This window comes from Hylobates moloch, unplaced genomic scaffold, assembly GCF_009828535.3.
Source record: "Hylobates moloch isolate HMO894 unplaced genomic scaffold, HMol_V3 SCAFFOLD_12, whole genome shotgun sequence".
Taxonomy (NCBI): Eukaryota; Metazoa; Chordata; class Mammalia; order Primates; family Hylobatidae; genus Hylobates; species Hylobates moloch.
Window position 1 is genome coordinate 58717098 of NW_026652287.1, and position 12160 is coordinate 58729257.

General features: G+C 49.5%; 1 protein-coding gene across 14 annotated transcripts in view; it reads left to right on the plus strand.

Moving 5' to 3' along the window:
• The window catches only part of ZNF536 (zinc finger protein 536), a 493271-nt gene that overhangs the window by 147193 nt on the left and 333918 nt on the right, over nt 1-12160 (plus strand). For 2 of the 14 annotated variants that reach the window (XM_058424653.1, XM_032170354.2), the window contains exon 1: nt 1002-1400. The exons of the other annotated variants lie outside the window; for them this stretch is intronic. The gene's annotated coding sequence lies outside the window, so the exon portion shown is untranslated. Of the gene's footprint in view, nt 1-1001; nt 1401-12160 lie in introns of those variants that run through there. 14 annotated transcript variants of the gene reach the window in all.

A 12160-nucleotide genomic window follows, 5' to 3' on the forward strand; every position in this document is an offset into this window, starting at 1 on the left:
TAACAGTTCTGCAGTTTGAGACTGACACAAAAATGACAATCTGCCACCTCTTTGTTTTTTAAATATTAACGCTGTATTGGGATAGTATTTTTGGAGTAAAAACCTGTGGCACGAGAGGATAAGTGACATAAACAAAGGCAGCTGGGCTTCATGAAATAATGGAACAATAAGGCCCTTGCAGCCGCTCTCATCACTCCAGTATGTTAATTAGCATTCTGTTGTGGCCGCAACACTGAAAACATGTAATCTGTATTGGTGTACAGTACAGCTGTGAACACACATTCTTTTTTGTGAGTCCCTGGAGTTAGCCTTGCCATTGGCATATGCGTTTGGGCCAAAAGTCAAGCCATCACCACTAAAATAGCACACCATAGCAGCAAAATGTCATTTGTCTTTTCTTGTTTTTTTTTTTTTTTTTTTTTTTCTCCCTTCAATGCCACATGCTATCCAGTGATGTAATCTAGTATCACTGCATCTGCCTCCCTGCTCTATTTTTGCAGGAGGGTATCTGGATATCTGTAGGGGAAAGGAGGGGGCATTGCCAGCCAGCAGGAGATGGAAAAGACAGCGGCCCCAAAAGAGTCAAATTAGAAAATAAATTATTTCTTTTTGCATTATATGTTTAAATGCATATATAGAGAATATATATATGTATATGCATATATATATGTGTGTGCATATATGTATATAGAAAGAATATATATACATTGAAGAATCTATGCATTTAATATCTGCCACCTTTTTGCATAGATTCTTCCTTAAGTGTCATGAAACTAGAAACTGCTTCTTGTTTTCGTAAGGTGAAAGAAGGGCAGTTAATTTCAGCATCAAGGCTTGGAGGAAATGAGACCTAAAAAAAAAGAATCAGCGTAAACTTTACCCTTATTTATCATTTCTATTTAGAACAGGGTTGACAGTCTCATGCATGTACTTAGGATGGGATTGGCTCTTCCCATTTCAGAGCTGACAAAACTGAGGCTGAGGCATGGTCCAAAGATGGGCCCTAATTGCAGGGCCTTTCTGGCCTCTGTCTGTAGAGAGAGAGTGAAAACAATCGGTCATTTTGAGGGAAAGGGGTTAGCACCAGTGAGCAGAGGCATTTAGTAGCTGGGAGCAGTGACTCCAGCCTTCAGAGGCAGGACTCAGAAAGGCCTCTCTTGTGTGATTTTGCTGCTCACATGTGGCCTGCTGGGAGCCGCCCCTGGTACTGCCGGGACACAGCCCTGGGATCTTGCTGAGGCCAGCTTTGGAACAGGGGAGGTGAGTCTGGAGAAGAGAGTTTCCACGTTGTCATCATAGGATCTGGACTCAAGTGACCAATATCTTGCTTGGATTTTTACCTGATGAAGTTTGGCTTGAAAAGTGAAAATGGTTCCATTTCCATTTTCCCTGTTCTCAAGGTAATTCAGCTTTCTTTGTGTGTGCGTGTGTGAGTGTGTGCAAGTATGTGTGCGTGCAGTCTCCCCAGCATAGAACACCCACACACGCACACACCCACATGCAGACACGCACATACTCATGCATGGACTCTTGTTCACGAAGTACACACCCTTTTGCAAAATAATTTTTGAATAAAAAATTCTAGCCCTTTAAATTTATTATAATTTAGAAAGGGACCATCCCATGGTTAAAACTTTTCCTATATTTCCTACATTAATTCTCTCCATCACCCGCCCCCCCATCTAATCTGACTGTACCAAAAGATTTGAAAACAAATCAAAAACACCAACCAAACAAACAAAACAACCCACCTGCTTCTAAAGTAACTTTCAGACTCCCTGGGCAAAGCTTCTTCTTGTCTTTTTCTGAAAGATGAGCATGAGTTCTGAGCTCCAGATTTTGCTTTTAATCTGTCTCCAACCTAATTGAAAAATTACCCCATCACACAAAGAAAACTCCGCATCGGGATCACCATGCTGATCCAATTGGGTTCTGCTTTTTGACTTTAGAGAAATCAGATTGTCTGGCAATTTGGTGACACGCTTGAATGTCCACCTGGGAGAAGACTAGGTTAAAGGTTAATAGCACTTGTGCTTTTCTTCCCCCGCCCCCCCCCACCTTTTTTAAAACTCCAGTAGAACGGAACTCTTCCCCACTGGCCAGGCCCTCATCCTGAATCCGTTGTCCAGCCCGGAGGTCTTCTGAGAGATCTCAGTTGGTACCTTTCCTCTGACTTGTCCCTGTGAGGTAAGGCAGGGCTGACACTGAGATTTTAGTTCTGTTGTTCTTTTTTTTTTTTTTTTTCCCCTAGAAATTCACACCCCCCACCCCTTGGTTAATGGCTCTTTAAATATTGAAATGCCTGGAAAAACAAAACAAAATAAAATAAAACGCAGCCTGTCAAAGAAATAAGAACAACAACAACAAAAATGTTGGTATCTTTTAGAATCTGTCTTCCTAGTGGTAAAAGTATATAATTAATAGGAGAATTTTCCTCCAGATGTGGCTATACTATAATAGAGCCTTATAAATGCTACAGAAAGAGAAATTGCTTGGAACGAAGGCGTCCTCAATGAGAGCACACCTGGGTCTGACAAAGATTGCATTTAGGGACTGCTGTGCTATCACAACGCAGAGAAAGACCAAGTCTCTGGGAGCAGCTGGAGAGAAAGCCCCGGCAAATCTGCATGCAAATAGCAGCACATTGTTAACTTAATCAGATGCCGAGGAAAGATGTGCCAGAATTCCAGGATGATCTACACACACGGAGGAGGAACGGCCTGAGCTGCAGTGGGCGCCGGGGCCTGGGTGGGCCTCCGCAAGGTGCACGCGGCCCGGCCCCAGCCCCAGGGCCCCAGCCCACCCGCCGCCCGCCTGTTTTCCGGGCCTGCAGTCAATTCTCCACATAATGCCCGATTCGCTGTTTGCAAAGATAGATACGATAGAGCGTATTTCAATGGGATGGAAGCTTTATTATTATTATTTTTTAATGGTGCTATAGGTATGGGCATTATTTCGCGTGAGTCCGTAACTCCAATTAAATAATATTTCTGCTTAAATATCCGGGTGCATGAAGATAAGAAATATTGCCCTGGAGTGTATAAAGAAAGAGATTTTTTTTCAATAAGAAAAGTAGCTCTCTATAGATTGAAGTGCTGGGTATAAATTGCACCTTAAGAAGAAGTGGAAGACACCTGTTATTTATATTTTATATTAATATTAATGGAAAAAATATATATCTTAAATCTCCATCTTTTAGTCTAGCACCATAAAGGATATAAAGTAATACTATTTAATCACCCACAGCTTAATAGTGCCTTAGTTGTTTACTGCCATTGCACTAATTGCTCTGTACTAATGTTTTTCTGTGATATCCAGTAGTGCTAAGAGAACAGAGATCCATAACCAATTAAATATAGTGTTTTTTATGTTAAAAATGTATCTGGTGAGGCTAGAAAAGGAATAGAAACCGCCCTGAAGAAAGGCGCCTTGGCACCGCCTCGGTGCCCACCAGAAGGTGCCCGGATTGCCTCTTTTGCGCAAAGACAAAGGGGGTAATTTTTTGGCAAGAAAACAAACCCAAGGAAAACACAACAAACTGACTGTTTTTTTTTTTTTTTTCTTTCCTCCTGCAACTTCTCGGACCGTCTCTGCCCTCTCTCCTCCAGAGAGGGCGAGTTTCATCCTGGAGGGAGGCCGGGGGAGCTGCGAGGCCACCCCCAGCCGGCGCCCGGGCGGATTGCGAGCCCCCGCGGGTCGGGCCGGGGGAGCGGAGGCTGGCCCCCCGCCCGGGCTGGGGCGCCTGCCGCCCGCGAGCCGGAAAAGCGCCCCATTCACGAGCAGGCAGCCCTGGCAGAGGGTTAATTGAGGATCATTGTTGTCGGTTCCAGGAGGAGCGAAGCGCCTGGAGATCGGGCGCGCGGGCGCGGCTCTGGGAGCGGGGGAAGGTGAGGGGAAATGGGACATAATGGCATTAATAATCATTACCAAAGACGGTGGGAGTAACAAAGGAATGCGTCTCCGAGACGCCGCCCAGCCCCGGGGTGTTTTCCGGCGCGGTCGCGGTGCAGGAACGCGAGCCCGGCCGCCGAGCCGCCCGCCGCCTGCGTTCGTTGGCGCGGCGCCCGGCGGTAGTGCCACCCCGAGGCCGAGCGCTGCCCCCGCCGGCTGGCGGCTGCCAGCCGGCCCTGCCCGCGCCCGGGCCCCGCGAGCGGCCGCACTTCACCTTACGGAGGGGAGATAATGAGATCAATTAGAGGCGCCGTCACCGCGCCGGAGACAGCTGCAGCCGCATAGTAATCACCGGCGGGCTGGGTGCGCGGGGGCTCCCCGCTACCTGCACGCCGGCTGCTCCCACCACGCGGCACCGACCCGGGCACGCCCCCGGCCCCTGCCCGCAGCCCACAGCCACACCGCGCACCCTACACCCTCCTTGCGCCTTTGCCGGGGAGCTCACCCCCTCCACTCGCACGGTGCGCTGCGGCCCAGGGTGTGGGAGGTCCCGGGACTTGGGGTGTAAGTGCCTGTGTGGGGGTAGGGGCGAGTGTCCGCGTGTGCGCGTATAGGCATGAGTGTACATGGCGTGTGCCTGGAGATGGGCGAGTGCAGGCTGGAATGTGCCGGCGTGGCACGTGTGTGGGCCCAAATAGATGCGTGTGTGACCACACGTATGTGTTTGTGTTTGCATCTCGTGTGCCTGTGTGTCTGTATTTGAGTGCTTACAGGAATGTGGGTGGTGAGTACCTGTATGTGGGTGCTATCTGCACTTGTATGCACATGTGTGTGCAGGCGCGTGAGTGTGCATGTGTTAGGGATATGTGTAGGTGTGCATTAGTGTGACTGTGTGTGCTCATGTGCTTCTGCATGTGTGTTTGAGGTTTGCGTGCATGGGTAGCGTCTGTGAGAGCCGTGTGTATATCTGCATGGGTAAGTGTGTGTAATGAGTGTGCTTGGGTGCCCACTCCATGTGAGTGTATGCCCATGTGTGTGCTTGATGTCTTGAGGGTGGGGACGGCTGCTGTAGCCCCCTCTCCCTCAACCCCTTGTCCTCTAGTGGCTCCATGGGTACCGAGGTTTCTTTGGCAGGCAGTTGTCCCCGAGGAAATTTCCAGTGCCCAGTATCCCTGGTCCATACCTTGGCATCCCCTCTCCCCCAATCCCTATACACGCCTTTGTTGAGGGTGATGGTGATGGTGGCTCTTGACCTCCATCTGTGTCTTTGCCCTGGTGTATTTGCCTTTGTCGGCTGGCCCTGTTCCACCCCGCAGAGAGCGACGGTGTCTCTGACCTGAGCATGGAGGTGCCTTGCCATTTGCTCCACTCCAGCCCCCTGCCTCCCACTGCTTATACCAGATAATGAGGCTGGGAACAGCCACCAAGGCCCTCACAGACCCAGGGTGGTGCAGCACCTGTCAATTTCACACAGATAGTCAGCACCCACTGGATACTCCGTGGGGCTGGGCAGGGCATCTGCTCACTTTCAGAAACAGAATGGGGCAGGGTCTGAAGAAGAGTGGGAAGCAGCTGTGGTGGGAGGGAACTGCGGTTGGGAGTGTCAGTGAGCTCAGGGCCTTTGCATGGCTTGTTTCCTGCCTGGAGGCACTTTTTTCCTGTTACTCTCAGCTCCACGGTGGGTTCCCTCTTCAGCACATCCTCCCTGACACTCTACCCAGCCAGTGTTCCCATTCAGTCATTCACGTTGTCCAGTTGACTCCCTTGACTGCCACCTGGCTCCCCAATTAAAGCACATGTGCCTTCCTCCACCCCGCCCCCGCCCCCAGGCTAGGACCTTACCTTCAGGTTCATTGCTGCGCTCAGCATCTGGCTGGTTCTGAATGCACAGTGGGTACGGGGCAGATGGCCAACAGGTGTTTGCAGGCCTCTGCTACCTGGCCGTCCTGTGGGCTCACAGTCCACCAGGGAAGGCTGGCAGGCATGCTGGGCTAGGGGCAGGGCCATCCTGACATAGGGGCCCTGGAAGGGGATAGAGCTTCTCTGTCATCGAGAGAGCCGATGTGGCCTGACACTGGGGCAAAGATGTGAAGGAGAAGGGATAGGGACAACTGACTCCAGACTTGCCCACTAGACTGAAGGCCCCGTGAGGGCAGGAGCCTGGCTCAGGTTCTCGGGAAAGCTGGCAGCCCCTCTGGTCTCAGAGCCCTGGGATGTGGTGGGAGTCCTGGATATTTCCTGTGTGGGCTGCGCTCACAGAACTCATTGTGTTACAGGATCCCCACCACTTACCCAAAGTTAGCCTTTGGGCCAGGGGTTTGGTCACCGGAAAGATGTTACAGGAAAGAGGTCCCGATCCAGACCCCAAGAGAGGGTTCCTGGATCTCCCATAAGAAAGAATTCAGGGCGAGTCCGCAGTTCAAACAAAAGCAAGTTTATTAAGAAAGTAAAGTGGTGAAAGTATGGCTACTCATAGACAGAGGAGGGCGTTCCGGAAAGTAAGAAAAGGAATGCATCCACCCTAGGTCCAATGCTCGTATATATAGGATAAAAAAGATCATGGGGAGATGTGCTCTGCTACAAGGGTTTGTGATAAGGGAGTAATTTTCTTAATTACTATATTTTGCAAGACTCGATTTTATTATCTTTAAAGCAAAATTAGGAATGCCTTTTTCTCAAGATATTGGGATATTAGGATACTCCCAAATCTGGGTCTGTTGAGTAACCATTATCAATCTGCTCCCTTAACCGTAAACATCTAGTGGCTAGGAATACCTCACTTTCTGGGAATGCAGTCCAGCAGGTCTCAGCCTCATTTTACCCAGCTCCTATTCAAGATGGAGTTGCTCTGGTTCACCTGCCTCTGACAGTTGGGCGGATTCTTTGTTGCCCAATAGGCTCCCAAGGGCACCCTCTCCAGCTGCTGGGAGTCTAATTTCAGCCCTGTCTCCTCAAATCTTGTGCCCCTGAACAAGTGATTTGGTCTTGCTGATGGTCTCAACATGGTCTGAGAGTCCCTGGGCTGTCTTCCCTAATGCCAAAATGGACTTGGCAATGAGTGGAGGCTTCTTAGTCGCCCCAGCCTGGACGCCCTAACCAAGTTTGGGTCTTCTTTTTATGTTTTTTTAAAGACAAATTTTCACTCAGTCACCCAGGCTGAAGTGAAGCGGCACAATCTTGGCTCACTGCAAACTCTGCCTCCCTGGTTCAAGCCATTCTCATGCCTCAGCCTCCCAAGTAGCTGGGACTACAGGCATGAGCCACCACGCCTGGCTAATTTTTGTATTTTTAGTAGAGATAGGGTTTTGCCATGTTGGCTAGGCTGGTCTTGAACTCCTGACCTCAAGTGATCTGCCTGCCTTTGCCTCCCAAAGTAATGGGATTATAGATGTGAGCCACCATGACTGGCTAATTTTTATATTTTTAGTAGAGATGGGGTTTCACCAGGTTGGCCAGGTTGGTCTCGAACTCCTGCCACATTTGGGTCTTCTGACACATGCTAGTGGTGCTGAATCGGGGTGGTTTGGCTCCATCTGAGATGATGGGAACATCCTGGCTGCTCTTGAAAGTTCTGCCTTAGACCCAACTGCATCTCCCTTGAGGTCTCTGTCCTTCATTGTCTTCTTTCCATCTCCTGCATTGCTCCAGCCTAGATCCCTTTTGCTCTAAAGGAGTGGGACAGGAACAAAGACTGGTGAACTTTCCTATGGGAAAGAAAAGCATGAAACCTTGAGTGCCCCTTAACAAGGTGAGAGATGGCTTGTCTCTGTTCTGGACCTCTCGAAGTTGTTCACTTCAAGTTTTGACCCCCTGAGGGCCTCCTGTGTGCGAAACGCTGTGCCAGTGCTGGAGGGACAAAGGTGTGGGCCCATGTCTCATCTCTCCCAAGGGATGTTGGCAGGGGTCTGGATTTCCCAGAGTCCCAGGCGTGAGGAGTGTGGGGAGGGGGTGATAGCTCCAGCCCTGTCCAATGCTTTGGTCCTGAAGATGGGCAGTTGGAAATAACGCATGTGCTATCACCTTGAAAACCTTGGTCAAATGTGGTTTGAGGTATGAAGGTGATTGTTATTATTTTTATGTCCCAAATGTGATTGGTTTTGAAGTTTGTGTGTTCTCCTGACTAGAGCTTTCCTGACAATACCTTGGGAAGGTTTGAGTAAGGCGTCCCTCTCCCACTTTTGTTTGTGAGGGTCCAGTTGGTCCTGGCCACTTCCTGAATGGCCTCTGTGTTGGGAGCTCCAGGTGAGGATGAGAAGGAGAAGCCAGCCCGAGCTCTGTGCTGCCCGGCCTGATGACAGTGATGTGGTCTTGATTCTTTGAGCATCAGTCATGGCTCCCAAGTCTGGCAAAATGGACTCCTGGTTGATATCTTCTCCACTGAGCCTCTGCAACCCCAGTGCATCTTGGGGGTGTGTTGAATGCTTTCTGTGGGGTTGATTCCTGTCGCCATAAGGAGGATGGGGTGGGGCAGGGATGTATCATCGTTGCCAGGAGATCTGACAGGCGGAAGGGGTGAAGGGTGGAGAGGATCATGGGTGAGGACCAGAAAAGGAGGGGTGGGGCTTGAGGGTAGACAAGCAGAAGGGCTGGGGGGCGTGGTGGGCATGCAGGTGGGAGGATGCCCAAGTGGGCTGCCCAGGGGTGGTGCAGGGTGGATGAAGGGAAGAGATGCCCTAGGTGGGAGTGCTCATACCACTGGCTGCAGGGGATGCTGTAAGGGGTGCTGATGCAGCTTCGCAAAGCCACCGAGGCTTGCCTGGGACCTACTGTGACTGCCTGTCACTCAGGAGCTTTCTCTGTGCCAGGCACTGTGCTAAGTGCCCTACTTACCTTGCCTAATTTCATCTTCACTGGGGAAGTCCTGGGGAAGGAGCTGAGGCTTTTGATCTGTGAATGAGAGAGCTCAGATCCAGAGGGGTAAAAATTTGCCAGATGTCACAGAGCTGGCCAGTGATGAAGCAGGGACTTCTGAGCCCAGGCCACCACCACCGAGGACACGGCCACTCTTCATGTCTCCTGCACAGAGCAGCTCCAGCAGGGAGCTGAGCTGAAGACCCCAACAGAAGAAGTCAAGACAAAATATAGCCCAAGTCCTAGCACATTCTTCAGGCAGGGCCTTTCTGTGAAAATAGATTTTTATTTTTATTTTTTTGCCAGCAGTGAGCCTTTTGTCCCATTTTCACATGGCCCAATTAGACAATTGGACCCCCTAATTAGCCAGCCTTAGGCACTACTTGTTGCCTGCATAGAAATTCACACATGGGGTTAAACGTTGGCAGGAAACTTCGTCCTTGCAAACGGGAGCCGTGGTGTCAGTGTTGGAGACGGGCCACCGTGCGGTGCATGACCCAGACCATGCTAAACCCAGCCAGACCCACGAGCACCCCCGGAGAACCCACGGCTTGGCCCTGGGACACTGTGAGGCCACGTGAATCTGAGTTATCAGTGGCCAAAAAAGAGGGGAGACACAGAAGAGTCATAAATGTTAACTTTTTAGCACTCAGTAATTCCAAAGTGATTCAACTGATTTGTTTCCAACTCTGCAGGAAAACCCAGCTGTGGCATCAGATGTGAGCCCTCTCAGACCAGAAGGAATCTCTTGCCCTTGGATGCTTAGCCTTAAGGCAGTGAGAGGGAGGATGCCGTGTTCTGATTTCCCTTGGAAGTGCAGCTTCCTGAGGCAGGAGTGTATGGAATTTTCCAGAAGACTCAGGTCTGGCTGCTTCTCAGCAGGGAATGATCCTGAGTCCACCCAGGTGCCCGATGCGTGTTTTTTATTTATTTTAAAATAAATTTACTTATCTAAATTTATATATTGTTACGTATTTTTAAATTTTAGTTTTAGAGACAGGGGCTCACTCTGTCACGCAGGTTGGAGTGCAGCCATGCAATCACCGCTCACTGCAGCCTCCAACTCCTGGGTTCAGGTGATCCTCTGGCCTCAGCCTCCTGAGTGGCTGGGACTACAGGCATGCACCACAATACTCAGCTAATTTTAAAATTTTTTTGTAGAGACAGGGTCTTGCTATGTTGCCCAAGCTGGTCTTGAACTCCTGGCCTCAGGCTATCCTCCTACTTCAGCCTTCCAAAGCACTGGGATTACAGGTGTAAGCCAATGCCATGCCTGGTCTATATATATCTAATAATCAGCACAAATCATGCCCCCAGAGGGAGCTAATATCTCTTGATTTGCTCCTTTGCATCTCTTATGTGCCAGGCACTGTGCTGGGGACTGGGTGACAGGCAAGGTCCTTGTTTAAGTTATGGGGAGGGAGAAGGCAGGGGTGGATAGAGGCTACACAGCCACCTCATACGTGAACAGGATTATTCCCACTGGAAAAAAGTGAAACGTGGCAGGGCAGGGTGCCTCATTCAGATGGGGTGGTCTTGGGAGGCCTCTCTAAGGAAGTGATGCTTGATTTGAGACTGGCATGAGAAGATGGAGCCAGGCTTCCAGACAGTGGGATCTTGCAGGGCACGGGTCCCGAGGAAGGAACAGGCCTGGCACGCTAGAGGATTTGGGGCTGGAGCATGAGGGACCAGGGAGGAGAGATGAGAAATTAGGCCATAATGGCCCCAGGTCCCAGAGCCTTTGCACCATTGCAGGCTGGGGCAAGGGGCTAATTCCAACGGCCATGGGAAGCCTTGAAGGGTATGGATGTGGGGCGGTTGATGGGGAACGTTGTAAACAGGCTTTCTTTCCGTGGTAGAGGACAGTGCGAGGGACAGAAGTGTTCAGAGTCTGCAGGGAGATGGAGCTGACTGGAGCAATCTATGCGGTCCTGTATATTTCATCTCTTGGCCTGTGTGTCCCCATCCCAGTATCCTTGAAGTATCAAAGCATTCCTAAATAAATACCCATGAAGTTTACTACAGGGGAAGCCAGCAAATAGTTCTTAATTTAAATTCTTGTTCTGGAAGAGAACAAGCAGAGAGAAGAGAATGCTTTCCATTCCCTGGTTTAAATCTCAATGAAAATGGCCATGTGAGACATTTTGGGTAAAAATGACCTTTTTTGGCTCCCATTTTGGCTGATGTGTTCACTTCCGTTCCACAGATTGCTACCTCCCCTCCCTGCTGCCCCCGCCTGCAAAGAGACAGCTCTGCATCCATGTCCCATTTCCGTGTTGTGGCTAGCGACAGACACAGTTATTAGAAGAAAGTTGTCCGATTTGAATTAAGCATAAACATGTCAGCTGAGTGGTCTGGACACCTTGTAAGTCCTTGTGCATCATCTATGCAAAGCTTGTATTTGATGGTTTGGTGAAGTTTCGGCAACTGCATGGTCTATCCAGTGCCCCCCGTGCTTTTCCTCCAAGACATTTGGGTGGAAAATCCACAAAACAATAATAGATCAATACATTTAAATTAGAACTTTCAAAAATTCAATAATGGTATTTACAAATTAATAAAGCACTGTAAAGAAAATATCTGCACTTCTTTATTTAGGGATACAGTTAATTTTTTCATTGATTAAGCATTCTTTTGGTGGATGGGATGTGGGCAGGGAATTTTTTTTTTTTCTAAGAAGGAAGTTCTGTGTGAAAACTAGAAGTATTTGCGTGTTTTTGGTCCCACTTGTAAGTTACTAATGCATCACCCAGACGAAGGCCGATAGTGAGGGAAGGAAGTATGGCTTGGCTTGGCAGAAGCTGCCGCAGAGGCGGAATCCACTGGATCCCATGTGATCTACATGGTTGTGATGAGGATGGAGGGAAGGACAGGTGTACAAATTCCTGCGGTGGGCGGCTCTGACTTCTGAAGCACACAGGTGTTAACTGTGCGAAGGAAATTTGGTATAGGAAATTATCATTTAGCAAACATAAACCAGGGAGCTGCTCTTCTTTGTGCAAAAGAATTTCCCATAGAAATCCTTAAAATTAGCCCAGACAGTCTTGCACAATTAAAATCAAATATATTTCTTTTTCTCCTCCTAAAAACAACAGATGTGGTCAGGTGTGGTGGTCCACGCCTGCAAGCCCAGCACTTTGGAAGGTCAAGGTGGGCGGATCACCTGAGGTCGGGAGTTAGAGACCAGTCTGGTCAACATGGTGAAACCCAGTCTCTACTAAATGTACAAAACTTAGCTGGTCATGGTGCTGGGCACCTGTAATCCCAGCTACTTGGGAGGCTGAGGCAGGAGAATTGCTTGAACCCGGGAGGCGGAGGTTGCAGTGAGCTGAGACCATGCCACTGCACTCCAGCCTGGGCAGCAGAATGAGACTCTGTCTCAAAAACAAACAAACAAACAAACAAACAAACAAACAAA